An 18,479-nucleotide genomic window follows, 5' to 3' on the forward strand; every position below is an offset into this window, starting at 1 on the left:
GCTGGAGAGATGGCTCAGCAGTTAAGAGCACTGGCTGCTCTTCCAGAGGTCCTGAGTTCAATTCCGAGCAACCACATGGTGGCTTACAAGCATCTATAATGAGTTCTGATGCCCTTTTTTGACATGCAGGTGTACATGCAGATAGAGCACTCTTACATATAAAATACATAAATAGATCTTTAAAAAACAAAAAGAAACAAACCAAACAATTGTAGGTGTCAGCAGTTATAACGCTGTATGTTGTCTCCTCCAATGACAAGCCCCATGAAAGTCATGACATTTGTCCCTCCCTTTGTGTCCTCCAAGCATGAAGCTCAGGCTTAGCACACTGCAAGAGCTCTGCTCCCTGTAACCACTCAGCTCTTCTGGGAAAGGAGTGTCAATAACCAGCGTCTCTTCAAGCCCTATCCATCCCCAAGTGTGTACTGAGTGACCCTGCATAGCAAGGGCGTGACCTGCAGGAAATTATTTGTTTGAAGGTTTGTGTCAAATTGTCAAGTGATCCTAGCCTATCAAGGTGAGAGGGAATAGAATCTCTAGCGAGCCAATGCCGCTGTGTTTGAGAATGGATGGGCAGCCTAGAGAACCAGGTGGGAGGACTGTCCAGAAGAAGGGGTAGAACTCACCGTTCCTCGGCAGAGCCCCGCCCAGCTCAACCAATAGATGAAACACACTCTGTCTCTGCCCTGTAGCACTGGAAGAGGCGGCTTGCCTAGAACAAACTCTGGATCCTTGAAGCACTCACAGTGACAGGTGTTACCATGCAACAAGACAAGAGGAGTAAGATGTGCATACAGGGCGTGGAGGTGGATAGAACAAGGACCCTTAGTCCCGTTTGGAGCCAGAGGCAGGAAGACATTCATAGAATTTGATGACTCAACTTTTATTTATTTATCCATCCAACAACGAGCTGCTGAGAGCCTGATAGGACAAGCACAGAACAGTGACGCATGCACTCAGGCGAAGTCAGCTCCGAGGACTCCTGGACAGAGAAGGCTCGTGCCTGAGAGAGGCTTAGTTACACCGCAGATCACTGAAAGTACTATAGAACTTCCCAGGATACAGGGGATTTCCTGTGGCAGTTTTCTGTGCTTTGTGAACAGAAAAGTCACTACACAGAAAGTCTCCGTTCTCTGCCCTCTTCCCTCCACTTTAGCGCTAGCTATCACTCCTCAGAACCCATCCAGGGCTCTCCATCTCGGGCCCCTCTAACTCTTCTACCTCCTTACCTTTCCTGGGCTCTTCAATCAGCTTTACCCTGAACAGTATCATTTCCAGCCGCTTAGATGAAATGATGGTCGTACAAATACAAAGTGAACATGTGTTAAAGATTTATTTAACTCATTAATAAGGGGAACAGCCAGATGGCAGAGCTGGAGTGGAGGGACTCAGAGCGCTGTTTGTATTATATAAGCACCGCAGGAAGAGCGCTGGGGAAGATTTCTTCCTAGATACAGAACTGGTTAATACTTTCAGGAGAGTTAAGGCCACAACATTTGGAGTTATTGGGTTTTTTTTTTCCTACAAGACAAAAGCTATTTGCATCTAAATCAGACACTAATCCACAAACCAACATGTAATTTCACAGAGTGAGAGCCTGAATCGACAGGAAACAACGTGTCAGGAAAAAAAAAAAAGAGCATTCCCACAGAGCGGGGACCGGCACTGGGCTCTTGTTTTTGTAAATAAAGTTTTATTTACTCCTTTCATGTGCATTCATTTTACCCTGGCTTGTCTTTGGCTGCCAGGGTTGGTATTATTGACTGTAATCAAGACCCTATGAATCATATGACCAAAACATTCGTTATCGAGTCTTTTAAAGGAGAAGCCATGGTGGATTAACCCTTGGGTGGATCTGTTAGCCAATGCCCTCCTATAACAGGGAAAAGGAGACAAAGACCTCCTCCGTACCTCACTTGCACATTTAAGACAGTTAGTCTTGTGCCTCTTCACCCTGGCTTCTTTTCTATCTGTTGTTCAGACTGTTACCAGACCTTCAAAACCATACATCTCACGTACTTGACTCTCTGCTTAAAATCTTTCTAAGTCCCCATAACCTGCTGGTCCAACTGTCCTTGCACAAAATCTCAAGTCCCTGGGCCCCCAGTTACCTTGTAGTAGGTTCTGCTAGGATACTATAGGTGAGACAACACGTCCCCCTGCAGATGCCCCACAGACATCTGCAGCTATGTCTGTGATGAGCATGGCTTGCTGTCTGTCCACACCCTAGGGCAGAAGGAAGACCTTGGTGCAAGGGAAGGTTCAGAAGTCAGATGTCAGAGATCACAGCTAAAGGTATGTTGGATGAACAATCTAGAGACGTAGTGTACAACATAAGGAAGAGAGTTTGTAGACATGGGTTGTGCACTGTTTGAGAAATGTGCTAACAGGGTTTCAGTGTTCATACCCTATAAACAAAATGTATTTGTCTGAGGTCAGTGGATGTGTGAGTTTACTTGACTATAGCAACCACTTCTCTGTCATATCTATGTATCAGAACATGCTGTCCACCTTAAATGTGAACAGTAAAAGAGGGTTTAGTAGCAAGTGCCCCCCCACCCCGGTTTCTGGGGACAAGCTTGTTTATGAATCATGGCACCTGGTTCAGTGTGCCACGGCCTGCCTGTGTTCTCACAGCCCTGCCTTTGAGTTGCTTTGAAATGAGTGCTGTGCTGAGATGCAGAGACTGGGGAGAGACAGGGGCACAGCTGGAGGGGTGGACCAAGAGGACAACATCTGCTTTCTATTCCCCAGGCTCGGGGCCAGGCGCCCTCCTGGTGTAGCGTTTCTCCATTCTGTATAAACAGAAAGGATGATTCTCATAATCTCGGCAACAAAATACGCAGGCATAAAAACGGGTCATATTTTACTTTAATGAGAGAAATGAGGGACGATTTCCTTCACACAGAGAAGCCTGGGTTGCTGTAATTAACACCAAATGGTCCCAAGGCCAGTTGCAAACATGATGAAGAGGTTGTTGGGACTGGAAGGAACCTGGAGCTTCAGGAGCTGTTGAAACATTGCCCGTCTCCATTACACCATCCGCAGCCACCACCGCTCCTGCCCGCCAGGACTGGCTCCCGAAAAAAAGGAATAGGAATGAACATCATTAAGCACTTGCTATGTGCTTTACAAACATACTTGTTCAACTAAGCGGAAGAGCATACATATGCCATATAACACACTACACATACCATCCCATACTCATACACTGCACACATACTACACTCATTCACACCACACACACACATATGTACATATATATATATAAACACACACATGTCCCACAAATATACCATACATATGCAGTCACACACAGCACATACATACATACCACATACCTACACCACATAGATACCACATACATACATACGTACGTACGTACGTACATACTACATGTATACCATATTACCATATACACACACATGCACACACACACATGCACACACACACATGCACACACACACATGCACACACACACATGCATACACACACAGTCACAAAGAATATTTTGCCTGATTTTTTTCCAGACACTAAGGTTCTGAGAGATAGAGTAACCTTATCAAAGATCCCACAGCTTGCAAGTTTCAGAGCCTTACCCACTGGCATGGGTTTGACTTTCAAATCTTATCTGTCACCATAAGGTGTGTACGTACAGTTTTATAAACGAGTCACAGGGTACCTACCTCTTCTTTCCCATTCACACTTCCTTCCCTATCTGTTCAGGTGCTGATGTCTCAGGTTTAGACAGTCCACTCTAGCTATTTTGCTTGCCCTTCAAAAACCAGCTCACCAGTAAACAGCCATCTGGAAGGAGCTTGGAGTGCTGCCCTGCAGCAAACATGTGGCTTACCCAGGCCACATTCCAATCAAGTTTCCATCTGACTCACCTTCTCTTTGAGCCGCAGTTGCCCATTTGTGACATGAGGATCACTGAAGGCCAGAGAAAGGGAGGCTGAATAAACACAGGGCTCTTCTGTGTGCTTTTGCATGGTGCTTGGCACAGAGATTGCCTGTAGAAGAGCTGCATTGCCCATCGTGAAGACCCCCGATGAGTGAGCCTGACCTCTCACTCAGTGGTTTTCTCAGGAGATCACTGGTATCAGAAGGAGCTATCGTGTGTCCCATTGCTCCCTCCCTCCATGCCTGAAAACTTATTACCCCGGTATGAGTGTGTCTGCCTGCCAGTGATAACACAGCCAGTGCCTGGGGCCAGCCTGGTCTACTGAACTGAGAATTTTAGACCCTCTGTTATCGGCACCACAAAGAGCATGTTCAGCACCCACCCCCCAAAATCCACTTTAAAGGAGGACTTGGAGAGACACTTGGGACCACAAATATTTTCAATTCTTTGGCTTCCAGTATGACAGCAGCGGTAGGATCATATGACATCCTTTGGCCAAGGACACATGAATAAAGGCAAATGTGTCACTTCAGAAATAGTTAATGGTGGCAGCAGACGTTCAAGAATTTTCTCCTCTTACTGTTGATTAGGAAGGCTGTGTTGATACACACAGTCAGCCTCACTGATGAGTCTGCAAACTGTGCACACACAGAACAGAGCATTTGTATTTAGATGCCCTTGACATTACAGAGGATGAGAGACTGATTCCTGCAATATAAATTGGCCAATTTCACAAACACAAAGCCAGAGGGAAAGTGTGAGCAGTGTGAGAGCCTTCTTGCCTGTTCCCCTTTGCCTGGAAAGAGAACGGGATATATGCTGCTGTTTCCGCTGTTACTGAAGACACTGTTGAACCTTGTGAATTCTCAGTGTGTGTGCCCGTGCCCAGAGCTGAGGAAATGATAGCAAGAAGAACTCTTAAAAATGAACATTAAACTAAAACAAGAGTCAAGGTGAGGAAGTTGGTATGCATAAGAAGGATAGTGAGTAAGCAATCCTGTAGAGAATTAGAGTTAAATGTAAGAGGCTGATGAATGCCGGACAGGGAACGGTAATACGAGTGAAGTAGGGATTATTGAAACACGAGAGGTATATGGTAAGAAAACATCAGCTAATACGGCGACTGTTCTGTGTTTACTCAGCAAAACCCAGGAGGGATATGTATGACAGAGAGAGATGTGGGTAGGTTGTCAAGGGGAGATCCCACAAGAGAGTAGACTAGTGAAGAAATTAAAACATTTAAATTCTTCATCACTGTGGAGAGCACAAAGCCAAACAAAACAAAACTGAGGGAGGAAAGAATTAGGAAGAGTTATTAAATTTTTATAGAGCAACAGAGAAGCATTTTGCTATAGAGATGGTTAACAGCTTTGATGATTGTGATACCCACTATTTATTCAATAGGTATTGGGGAGCAAGTCCGTTCCAGGTATGTTTCAGACAGCTGGAGTTTCATGAGTGGGTAGGTCACTAGGTAAAACAGATGGGCTCCTGCTCTCACTCTCTAGAGGAAAACAGATGTGGGACAAAAAAGCAAACCAGATGATTTCAGACACAGATCGCCACCATTTCTGTTCCTTAGGAGAGAATAGAAATTAGCCATATTAAGATGAGGAGAGCATTCTAGGCACAAGTAAAAGTCACAGCACTCAAAGGTGGCCATAAATGTGGTATGTCTGACCATTGAAAAGAAGGTGAGAATGGACAGGGATGCATGAGGATCCACAAAGCCCAGTCACAGAGATTTTACCGCTAAGAACATGATACTCGTGTCAGAAGCCTTTAGGGAGTGTCCTGATTTTGTTTGGAGACCACTAGCAGATGTGTGGGAAAAGGGTATTAAGGGCAGAGCAAGGGTGAAAGTGGGACACCTATTGGAAGAAGAGGTGGCTGGGACAGGATGGTGGTAATGGGCATGGGGGGACAGAGACAAGGTTGTGGTTCCTTCTCAAAGGCAGTTATGCTGTTGGGCCCATGGGCTACGTGAGGAGTAGGGATGGATCTGACTTGGTTTTACTTAAGCCCTTGGATAGATGTTAAACCAAGACTGAGATAGAAAAAGGTGGAGGCAGGGAAGGCAGGTTGTAAGTGAATCGTGTGTTGAGCAAGTTCAGATTGAGATAATTGAACATCTGGTGGAGAAATCAAAAACATCCTTGGACATACGAGCTGAGAAAGAAGTCACGGATATACATAAACCTTCATTAAAGAGGCGGTTTCTAAAGCCAAGGTGGGTTCTGAGCCTGCTGTCCAAAGGGAATACTAAGCTACATGCACGAAGCAGTTAGTTAAAGCCAGCTAACTCACTGACAGGATTCTCTTCTTCCATTTTGGAGATGACCGAAGGTGGTCTTCCAGCATGACCCTGGATTGAATTTCAAGACACTAGCTGTGACGGTCTGAATGAGAAATTTATAGGAGGAAGGATGTATTCTGCTCATGGTTTCAAAGGTTCCCTACTCTGCCCGCTTGCTTCCATGCCTCACTGCTGTTATGGACTCTCCCTCTACAACCGTAAGCCAAGATAAACACTCTTTGGTAAACTGTACATGGTATTTTATCACAGTACAAAAAGGTAACTAATGCATTGAGTATCAGCCTTGACATGGGTAAGGCACATTACTGTCCTTCTGGTCCCTAGCTTTCTCTACTATGAGAAAAAAAAATCAGATCAGTAGTAGTCACCTGAAAATGAGGCTAGAAATAGGAATGATTAGCCATGAAGTGTGAGGAAACTTAGATGGAGTTGGGCATGTTCTTTGCAGCCATTGTGTTGATAGAGCAAAGGCATGCACAGATCTTAAACTGTCAGATTGTGTGCTTCAAGGAAATAGGTTCATAGATGTCAAGTATACCTCAGGAATGCTGCTCACTATAAAAGGAGTGAGCGCCTTTATTGCTCATTGATTTTGTTGGTTGGCTGGAGTTTTGTTTGTTTACTTGGTTTCTCAGTTAGCATTTTTTATTTTTAAAACAGGGTTTCTCTATACATCCCTGGCTGGTCTGGAACTCACTCTGCAAACCAGGCTGGCCTCCAGCTCACATAGATACACCTGCCTTGGCCTCCTAAGTACTAGGATTAAAAGTTTGCACTGTAACACTAAACTTAAACTTACTTCATTTATATGAGTAATTGTACCCTTATGATTCAGATAATGATTAAAATAGCTGGCACTTCCTGTGTTCACCGGAAGTCCCACACCCGCGGATCCCGGCCCGCAGCAGCTCTCTGCTCCCAAACCCCGTGGGAGAGAGACCTCACCGCCTGATCAGGTGGGCACTCCTGAGGCTGCAGAGCGGAGGAGACCACCAACACTGCCCACCCCTGCCCACATCCCTGGCCCAAGAGGCAACTGTATAAGGCCTCTGGGTTCCCGTAGGGGAGGGCCCGGGAGCGGCAGGACCCCTGCGCCTGAGACACCGCCGGAACCTGAAGGAAACAGACCGAATAAACAGTTCTCTGCACCCAAATCCCGTGGGAGGGAGAGCTGAACCTTCAGAGAAGCAGACACGCCTGGGAAACCAGAAGAGACTGCACTCTGCGCACATCCAGGCACCAGAGGAAAACACCAAACGTCATCTGGAACCCTGGTGCACGGAGGCTCCCGGAAAGAGCGGCGCAGATCTTCCCGGTTGCTGCCACAGCGGAGAGGACTTAGGCAGTACCCCACGAGCAAACTTGAGCCTTGGAACCACAAGTAGGACCAACTTTTCCCCTGCAAGAAACCTGCCTGGTGAACTCAAGACACAGGCTCACAGGAACAGCTGAAGACCTGTAGAGAGGAAAAACTACACGCCTGAAAGCAGAACACTCTGTCCCCATAACTGACTGAAAGAAAACAGGAAAACAGGTCTACAGCACTCCTGACACACAGGTTATAGGACAGTCTAGCCACTGTCAGAAATAGCAGAACAAAGTAACACTAGAGATAATCTGATGGCAAGAGGCAAGCGCAGGAACCCAAGCAACAGAAACCAAGACTACATGGCATCATCGGAGCCCAATTCTCCCACCAAAGCAAACACGGAATATCCAAACACACCAGAAAAGCAAGATCTAGTTTCAAAATCATATTTGATCATGATGTTGGAGGACTTCAAGAAAGACATAAAGAACTCCCTTAGAGAACAAGTAGAAGCCTACAGAGAGGAATCACAAAAATCCCTGAAAGAATTCCAGGAAAACACAATCAAACAGTTGAAGGAATTAAAAATGGAAATAGAAGCAATCAAGAAAGAACACATGGAAACAACCCTGGACATAGAAAATCAAAAGAAAAGACAAGGAGCTGTAGATACAAGCTTCACCAACAGAATACAAGAGATGGAAGAGAGAATCTCGGGAGCAGAAGATTCCATAGAAATCATTGACTCAACTGTCAAAGATAATGTAAAGCAGAAAAAGCTACTGGTCCAAAACATACAGGAAATCCAGGACTCAATGAGAAGATCAAACCTAAGGATAATAGGTATAGAAGAGAGTGAAGACTCCCAGCTCAAAGGACCAGTAAATATCTTCAACAAAATCATAGAAGAAAACTTCCCTAACCTAAAAAAAGAGATACCCATAGGCATACAAGAAGGCTACAGAACTCCAAATAGATTGGACCAGAAAAGAAACACCTCCCGTCACATAATTGTCAAAACACCAAACGCACAAAATAAAAAAAGAATATTAAAAGCAGTAAGGGAAAAAGGTCAAGTAACATATAAAGGCAGACCTATCAGAATCACACCAGACTTTTCGCCAGAAACTATGAAGGCCAGAAGATCCTGGACAGATGTCATACAGACCCTAAGAGAACACAAATGCCAGCCCAGGTTACTGTATCCTGCAAAACTCTCAATTAACATAGATGGAGAAACCAAGATATTCCATGACAAAACCAAATTTACACAATATCTTTCTACAAGTCCAGCACTACAAAGGATAATAAAGGGTAAAGCCCAACATAAGGAGGCAAGCTATACCCTAGAAGAAGCAAGAAACTAATCATCTTGGCAACAAAACAAAGAGAAGAAAAGCACACAAACATAACCTCACATCCAAATATGAATATAACAAGAAGCAATAATCACTATTCCTTAATATCTCTCAACATCAATGGCCTCAACTCCCCAATAAAAAGACATAGATTAACAAACTGGATACGCAATGAGGACCCTGCATTCTGCTGCCTACAGGAAACACACCTCAGAGACAAAGACAGACACTACCTCAGAGTGAAAGGCTGGAAAACAACTTTCCAAGCAAATGGTCTGAAGAAGCAAGCTGGAGTAGCCATTCTAATATCAAATAAAATCAATTTTCAATTAAAAGTCATCAAAAAAGATAAGGAAGGACACTTCATATTCATCAAAGGAAAAATCCACCAAGATGAACTCTCAATCCTCATCTTCGGTTGGTTTATATACAAGTGTGCAATCTCTAGGCTTGAAAGTAAAATGATGCTATCTGGTGCTGGATAGAGGAGCCTTATTTTTTATTATGGCAGCTTGCTATTTTTGTAACATGGTGATTTGGTTGAACACAATAAAGTACAGTAGTAACTGATCTCCCCTTCTTCCTGGATGAGTGAGGAGATGATTAAATGTTGATGTCAGCATCCTTGAGCATATTCAGATGAGCTTCTGCTTCTGTTGAAAAGGATGCTGTGTTTGATTGTGGTCCTAAGCTTTGAAGCACTACTTGGCATCTCCTTCCTTGGAGGTCTCACTGTTTAAACATAACAGATTTGATAGCTTGTTGGTAAGGTGAGGTCCAGCTTGTCTCCACTAGGTCATCTTCATGTGAATCCGGTGGTTATACGGTTTTGTTCTAGGGATATTTCATTTTTTTAATAACGGTTTTAGCTGACATTCATGGAGAGAATGAATCCTTAGAATTGTGCCACTAGTGAAAGGAAATCCTGTCTAGAGTATGTTTCTTTACAAAGCTGTGTCACACCATCCTTTGGGCCCTCTGCTGGAAAAGTAGAATCAAGTCTCAAATAATGCCTTTTAAATTGTATCCTCTAGTATTATAGATGTAGGACAGTACTGTATCATACCTGGATGTAAAATAGCTTGTACCTGCTTTATGATACGTAGTAGTGACCGTGCTTTATCAGAGCTGTTTTTAATGATGTTGCTCAGAATGTTTTCTTTCCAGATGATGATTGAGAAGCTAATTTAAAAAAAAAAATGGTGCCAGGTACCACAAGAATAACAGAACTGTGCTGTTTTCTCGGGTTTTGTTTTTTTACTTTTTTTTTTTTAATGGAGTGTGCTGGATGTCTCTACAGTTTTGTTCAGATGACTGCAGAACCTGGAAAAGCTGTTGCTGCTGTTGATGCATAACACACTGCTATTATTGGTCTTTCTATATAAATATAAATATATATATACAGAAAAAAAATAAAATATAGGTTGTGTGCTGGCAAAAAAAAAGTAAAAAATAAGAAAACAGAGATATGTTAGGACAATTTTCATAATATGAGTAAGCATATTGTCTCATCTTAAAGAAGAAATATGTTTGAAGAGCAAAAGTTCTGAAAAAATATACTAAAATATTTTCCCTTGGTTCCCAAAAACAAAAAAAAACAAAAAAAAAAAAAACAACAAAAAAAAAGATTAGTGCTTCCTCCAGCAATATAGTATTTATACCCCCCAAATTTTTCTGTTTGAATTAATCATGTCCAGTTTTATAAGCTGATGAACTCTATACATTTAGTAATTCAGTGAGAAACAGTCTTTTTAGAAGACAAATTTTGGTCCTGATAATCAGCATTAGATTATGTCTTTTCAACAGGTAATCAACATGTCTTATTCTTAACTTTCTTTTTTGTGTAAGTATAGTTTGCATAAAAGAAATTAAATATACCTTGGCTAATATTCCTTAGTCACACAGAGAAGAAACTGCAAGTTGATAAAGATCCAGTATGAGGACACTACAACTAAAATAATAGAGTGTAACAAGTAATATTATTTATATTTATTCCAAAATTACAAGTTTGAAAATCAGTCTTTGTCATTACATAGAAAGAATTTCATGTTAAATTTCCAAACTACTAAACTTCAAGGTCAAATGTTTTCCTTTTGTACTAAAAGGCATAAAGTTTGACAAATTATGTTGACATATAATTACTGCTTAGAATTTACCTGTAACTACAATGGAATCATATGTGTATATGCTTTGGATCACTTTATTCAACAAGCATCAACTACCTGACCCACATTCTCCACCATCTAAAGGGCATTTGTTGTAGTCATTTATCAAGAATAAATATTCCTTTTTACTCTAAAAAAAATAATTAAAATAGCTGAAACAGTAAAATTTAGACAAGTGAGTTATATCCCATTTCTGGAGATGCTTGTTTCTCCTGAAATTGACACTTCCTTGAGTAGAGTGAAGGAAAAATGTGAAAATTTTGCTGAAAATATAATAAGGCAGATAGGAAGAAGTCAATGAATGTTAACCAATGTGATAGATACATAGATATATACATAGATAGATAGATAGATAGATAGATAGATAGATAGATAGATACAGATAGACAGACATGATAGGTAGGAAGAATATATTTTTCTACATAAATACAGTGTGTGTGACAGTCGTTTATCACTGTGACAAAATGCCTTTCATAAATAATTTATAAGAGAAAGGATTTATTCTGCTCATGGTTTCAAAGGTTTCAGTCCATGGTCACTTGGTCCCATGCCCTTGAGTACAACTGATTTAGGAGAAGAGAATGAAGGAGTTCCTCCACCCAATGGCAGGCAGGAAACAGGGAGAGAGCAGATGAGAACCAGATACAACCTTCAAAGGCATGCCCCAGTGACATACTTCCTCAATGAATCCCTGCCTCCTAAAGTTTCCACTACCTCCCAAAATAGTGCCACCAGTTCAGGACCAAGTGTTCAACACATGGGCTCATAGGTGACAGCTCATATTCAAACTATTAAAGAGGCACAAAGAAACCAATCAATAGTTATTCAGTATAAGGAGCAGGCTGAAATGATTGGGGCTGACAAGTCCCATACTCTGCTATTGGCAGCGTAGAGACCAAGAGGAGCCAGTGGTGTGGAGACCATGGTGTGGTTCCAGTCCAAAGGCCTGGAGGCTCAAGAGCCAGTTCAATCCCAAGGCCAATAAAAGCTAGTGATCCGATCAGGGAAATGAGGATTTCCTTCTTAATCTCTTGTTCTACTGAGGCCACCAACCCAAGTGGCTGAGGCCCGTGCATATTGTAAAGGACCATTGGCCTGACTCTATCCACAGATTCAAATGTTAATACCATCCATAGTCACACCAAAAACACGGTTGACCCATATCTAGGTACCTCATGATTCAGTCATATTGACATATAAATTACTCATCATGAGGGCTATTGATTAGTGAACTCCAGATTACATCAAAACCTGGTTGTTAGTAGTGTTTCACAGTTAGCACAGAAAGGTGATATCAAGAGCTCAAGAACAGAGAGCTGACAAAATGACAGAGAGGAAATTAAATGTCCTATCTATCCGAGAGTGCTTTACTGAACTTCCTATCCTAGTCTGAATGAGAAATTCCCCATAGGTGTGTATGTCTGGACAATTGATTCCTAGCTGGTGTCACGGTTCAGGAAGGTTGAGGAACCTTTAGGAGAGGAAGTCTTGCTAAAGGAAGTGACTCACTAGAGGCGGGGCTTGAGATTTCATGGGGAGTACTTCCTATAATCAGGTAGCCTACTGCTCCTGGACAATGCCATTCCATACTAGAAAGCATTCTCTGGAATTATAAGCCAGAATTCGCTTCTTTTCTTAAATTGATTCTTGTCCAATATTTTGTTGCAGCAACAGAACTAGTGACTAATACATTCTTCTTAGGGTCTCAAAATGCAGAGCAGAATGAGCCCTTCAGAGCATCTGTTCCCTTCCTTGGGGATTGTCACTAGAGAGTGACAGCAGCAAGGCCACACACTGAATGCCTAGGGGTCCCCTTCCCTTCAACCTAGTGTACCCTCCTCCCCATTGCCCTGGGATTTTGTCTTTAATTGAAACCTGACTCCATATCTCACCACATTGGCTAGCACAGAAGCAGGTTGGAAAAGTCTACTTTAAGATCCTGTTCCAGTCTCAGAATGTGACCTTACGGCCAGATCAGAATGGGTGACTTCCACCCTACCCTCTGACCAGCTAAGTCTTCCTTCCCAGCTGCCCTGGTAAAATCTCAGAGAGTTCCCAAGAGCACCTCCTTCCTCCTTTCCTGGGGAAAAAAAAAAACTGATTCTCACACTTGAAAGCAAGGGTGGGGCCCGCCTAGCAGGGCCATTCTTTGGTAGGGAAAACTTATTTCTTTAAGGCTATGAATACCTGGATCCTAGAATCCCCCTGAATGCTAAAGACAATAAAAAGTAGAGAGAATGACAAGAGACACACTTAAAGATGTTGCCAAGATGGAGGAGAAACCTAGTGCAAAAGAACTCATAAAATCTATGAGATTAACCCTAGAGAAGATTCCTAGTAATACAGAGCCTGCCCCAGTCATCTTCTGTAACCAGGCTAGGCCTCAGCTGGAGGGACCAGGACATCAACCCAGTCACGAAACATGGACCCACATCACCAGAGAGACTTCATCAGGCAACTGATGGAAGTAGATGCAGGATCCCACAGCCAAACATTAGACAGCGCTTGGGGAGTCCTGCGGAGGAGGGGGAGGGAGAATCAGAAGAAGCAGAGGGGTAGAGGACACCATGGGAACACAGACACAGAGTCATCCAACTGGGACTACAGGACTCACAGGCATCAGTCTGGGGAGAGGCCTAACCTAGGTCCTCTGCATGTAGGATATGGCTAAGTAGCTTGTTGTTCCTATGGGATTCTTGATGGTGTTAAAGGGGGATATCTCTGGACCTTTTGACTGCATGAAGGACCCTTTACCTCCTTCTGGGTTGCCTCATCCAACTCAACACTAGGACTTGGGCATAGACATAAATCCGAACAGTAGGTTGCGAAGTACATTTTCGAGTAATCTTATTAGAATTGCAAGATCAAGCAACTGCCTTGAGTTGACTCTTTGCCTCGAGTTCATGCTCTATAAGCAAGTTCAAGGGCAGAGACCCTAAATCATGCCTACCCAATAGATCAGTAGTGAAACAGAGAGGTAACAGTGTCTTAACGCTCCCAAATATTTACTAACTATTCATGTAAATCCAGGAATAATAACTATGTTAAGTTATAGCCTCCTGAGTAACAAAACAACAACAAAAAGTCCGTGTTATCTGTAAGTGTTTATGTGCCCTACTAATACAGATTCTCCTACTGGAGGATGGACCAGCATTTTTGCCCTGTTCAGACCTTCAACTGATTGGAAAGACCCCACTCTATCCCCCATGTTAGAGAGGGTGATATAAATTTCTCATCTTATCAAATTAAAGTTAATCTGTTGCATAGCTATTGCCTCCAAATTGAAACATTCCTTCCTGAAGGGAGGAGGAAGTTCATAAGACTCAGGAAGCTAATGAAATTTACAAGGCAAACTTACAAGAGTCAGGAAGCTCAAAAAGTTACAAGACTCATGAGGCCCCTCCCCGCCATTAAAATCAGCAGTTATGAATTGCTCTGGGAGGGCAGACTCCAGTAGAGCTGCCTGAAAGGTGTTCAGAGGGCTCTGGGGAGGCAGCTTTCATGAGTGGCCACCCATGCTGGATGGACTTTTCAGTGATACAGCTGTCTTTGAGCCACCCATGGCCCTATAAATAGCCCCTCACTCCATACATTTATGGGTTCACACCATGCTAGACTTGAGTGGGATCACTTCTTTGGTCTGATATCAGTGTCCTACATAAGGTGAACAGATACTTTTGTTCGTATTGCTCTAGAAAAAGTCATACAACATAATCTTATTAAGAAGCCTCATAGATATACCCAAGACAATCGACATTATAAATGAAATACTGCAGACTAGCAAGACACAGAGGCAGCTACAACACCATCTGACTTTTATTATTGACTTTAAAAATTTATTGTTTTTAACAACATAGTCAAGTATACAGAACAAAGTTATAGCACAATAAATGCTAAATATGGATATATGGATGTGAATATATGCAGGTAAAAGGGCAACTACCCTTTTAGACAGGTCTAAACTATCCCCTGCACCACAGAAGTCTCCCTAAAACTAGTGGTCACTATTTTTCTGCCCTACTTCACTGTGGATTCATTTTGCCAGGTTTGATCTTCACTTGAATTGAGCTGTGTAATGTGTAAGTTTGCTGCCCATGTAGCTTGCAGAAAACCTTCATGCCAACCCAAGGAATTACCATCTCTGAGCACATGCAGGAGCTAGCGAGGCCTGCCTTCGTGGTCCTGGGAGAAATGTGCTCCTTAGAAAAGGCACCCTTAAGCAAAGTGGTTCATTGCTGCTAAGGACACCCTGGAAGGGGCTGACAGGCTGAAGGCTGTCTGTCAGGCAACTTTCATGCCAGTTGAGCAACAATTCCACCTTTCAGGGGATCAGGACAGCATATTAATGACACCATCATACTTTAGCGAGTTTATCTACTCTCCTGATGAGCACACAGGTGGGTTCTAGTGTAGGTGATTAGGAACATTTCCGTGGACATGTTTAAAGATCTTAAAGATACCACTCGATGCTGGTAGATATAGAATCTCCATCATAGACTATACAGCAGTTTATATTCTTACTAACAGTACATCAGAGTTTGGTTGTTCCAACTGAAAGGGACCTCAGAGTCAGCACAGAACACCCCAAGACCAAGGTCTCAGCACAAAGGAGATTTATTTGCCCCAGTGGGACAAAAGACAGGGGATAAGAACCAAAGACAGAAGACAGGATAAGGGAGGAGGGGAAGTGAACAGGGGAGAGGGGAAAAGGGTATTTGCCCCAGAAGGACAAAGGGCCACTTCTAGGATAGAGAGAAGACAAATGTAACCTATAAGCAGATGGCAGTTTATAAAGGGGAAACCCTGTGTTAGGATGAGTTGGCTTATCTTGATTGGACATGTTAATTAGATGAGCTAAAGGGGACTTTGAATGCTGGACCTCAATACTTTGATAGCTGGATCCTGGTAGTCAGCCTCAGGAGGAGGAAGTGGCTAAATAAGGGGACGGATCTTGGAGGCTGGCTCAGAGGGAATGGAGCAGGGCAAGGCCTGCCATGGCCATGTTTGCCAAGCTCAGGCCTGCTAGACCACCTACTCCAACAACTTTTAGGGGTGAATATTTAGAGATAACCATTAGTTTTTCTGATTTGTATTTATTTGCCTGGTTTCACTCTTGTATGTAGTCAGAGTGGAGCCAACTTTGAACTCAAGGTGGTCATTGCTTCTAAAGATGCTATGCTTTTGTCCCTATGCATGGTAGCCACTCCATGTTCCAAGGTTCTGACAAGTAACTAATGAAAGCTAACCTAAGGGAAGAAAGATGGATTTTGGCTCAGCATCAGAGATTTCACCTACTTTCAGCTACTCTGCTGCTTTTAGACTTGTGGTGAGACAGAGAACACGTCAGAAAGGTATGTAGAAAGAAAGCAGTTCATCCCACAGTGGGCAGGAAACAGAGAGGCCTACCCCTGGTGACTTATTTCCTACTTCCAAATAGCCATTTGTCCATGAACTCAACAGTGGGTGACTCTATCAGTGAAGTCAGTTACCATGGATCTAAATCACTCCCGATGGCTCTACGAGCTGAACACATGAGCCTCTGGGGAGATCCAGACTGCATATCTAAACTACTAAGATCATGTTGTTCCTTGGATACCAGAAGTGTCTGGATCAAAGGCTGAAGTATTTCTGATATAGTCACTCACTGGGAACTAATTCATACCCCTGGTCATCCTTATGGCAAAACAGAAGTATGGCAAATCCTGAGGCCAGTGCTCACTGCTTACTGCGACTCATGTACTTTCCCCATCACCTATGTACTGCTACATTCTGGGGAGAAGGATCCAGCACCAAAGGAAGACTGGAAATGACATGTTGGGGTTTACTGAGAACTATCAGGGGTTCTCCGATAATATTGAAAGCACTGAGCTAAGAACCCTGGAACCTGCCTCGGTGACACGATGTGAAAACTACATTAATACAGTTCTTTCATCTTTTAAGCGTTTTTTGAGTTCTAACTTTGATTATTTACAGATAAAAGTATCTTAACTCCCCTCACCCACCTCTGAACCTGAACAGGTTGGAACTCTCTGCTAGAAAATACAGAGACCCTGGTCCTTAGCTTGTTTCGTTCTTATGCAAAGTAGCACAGGCAGCAGATGGGAATGTTGGCTCCACTTTAGGCCAGTGGACGAGATGCTCGCAGAGTTCTAAGCAGCAACCTCCTGTTCAGAGACTCTCATCAAAACCTAGCAGAAGAAAGCATGTATGCTTGTGGTCAAAGGACAGTGCACTGAACTACTAAGAGCAGGTGGACTCTGAAGTATGCACTCTTTCCTATGGATCCCTACGTAGATAGTTCTTGTCATAAGAAAGAAAAATACTGCATGTGTGCATTTTTAATAGACTCATTGGAAAGCCCCAGCACACCACTACCGCAGAATTTAACTGCTCTTTAAAGAAGATGATTTGCTCAAATGGATGCACCCCCCTCCTGCCTCCAGTGTCCCTCATGTATCTTACAGAGGACGGATATTCTGACACCAAATAGAAAATAAAAGCAGTTCCTTGCCAAGACTCATAAAGTTAGCACCTTCACATCCATGGACAGTGTTTACTGAAGCTGAGAACTCACTGAAAGCCAGTAAGTAGGGCTGTGCAGAGAAAAGGAGGGTTGGACTCGGCTCGGCTCCCTCTCCCTGCCTCCAGGGCAGGTCAGATGAGACCAACTCCTTTGAAACAGCACATTTCAACAGTCCCAAGGTCTCCACAGCAGGGCCTTTCTCACGCTCTCAAGAGTCCAATTCTCCTGAAGGCCCCTGTTCCTTCCTCCTAGACTCCCAAAAACCAACCAGCTTCCTTCTCTTATTTCATGCTACCAAAGTCCGCCCTCTGTGGGGTTCTGACCCTGCATCCTCCACACTACCTGCTCAGATGGCCTCAGCCTTCCAGGTCCACAGCTTACGGCACTTGCTGCCCTCAGGCGGAGTCTTTGTTTCTTCTGTTGGGTGATTAGATGGAAAAGAGAGACTGGAGTTGGGATCTGAAACATCCCCCAAAGGTTTGTGTGTTATAGGCAAAGCCACAGCTGTGGCTATGAGGTGACAGTCTCATTAAGAGGTGGGGCCTACTTGTTGAGCACCAATGGGAAGAGAAGCCCTTGGTCCTGCCAAGTCTTGACCCCTCAGTATATGGGAATGTCAGGGCATGGAGGCAGGAAGGGGTGGGTGGATGGGTCAGGAGGTTTATGGACAGGAAAGCAGGAAAGGGGATAGATAACATTTGAAATGTAAATTTAAAGATCCAATAAAAAAAGAGGTGAGGCCTAGTGAGAGGCCTCCTGGTCACTGGGAGTACGGTGCTAAAGGAGATAGTGGTACTCTGTCACCACCTCATTCTCTTTGACTTCTCCCCCATGAAATGAATGTCTGCTCTGCCTCACACACCACACCATTATGTGTTGGCCCCCAAGTAAGAGTTCCCTCAC

General features: G+C 43.4%; 1 long non-coding RNA gene across 1 annotated transcript; it reads right to left on the reverse strand.

The window, feature by feature from the left end:
- Window positions 1-2,853: 2,853 nt before the first annotated feature.
- Window positions 2,854-18,064, reverse strand: LOC120103170 (uncharacterized). Its single transcript, XR_015621019.1, has 2 exons — window positions 17,919-18,064; window positions 2,854-3,073 (listed from the first exon to the last, which is right to left on the reverse strand). It is a non-coding gene; the product is annotated as an uncharacterized LOC120103170 (long non-coding RNA).
- Between the last annotated feature and the right edge of the window lie 415 nt (window positions 18,065-18,479).

This window comes from Rattus norvegicus, chromosome 5 (assembly GCF_021556685.1).
Source record: "Rattus norvegicus strain SHRSP/BbbUtx chromosome 5, alternate assembly SHRSP_T2T, whole genome shotgun sequence".
NCBI classification, from domain to species: Eukaryota; Metazoa; Chordata; class Mammalia; order Rodentia; family Muridae; genus Rattus; species Rattus norvegicus.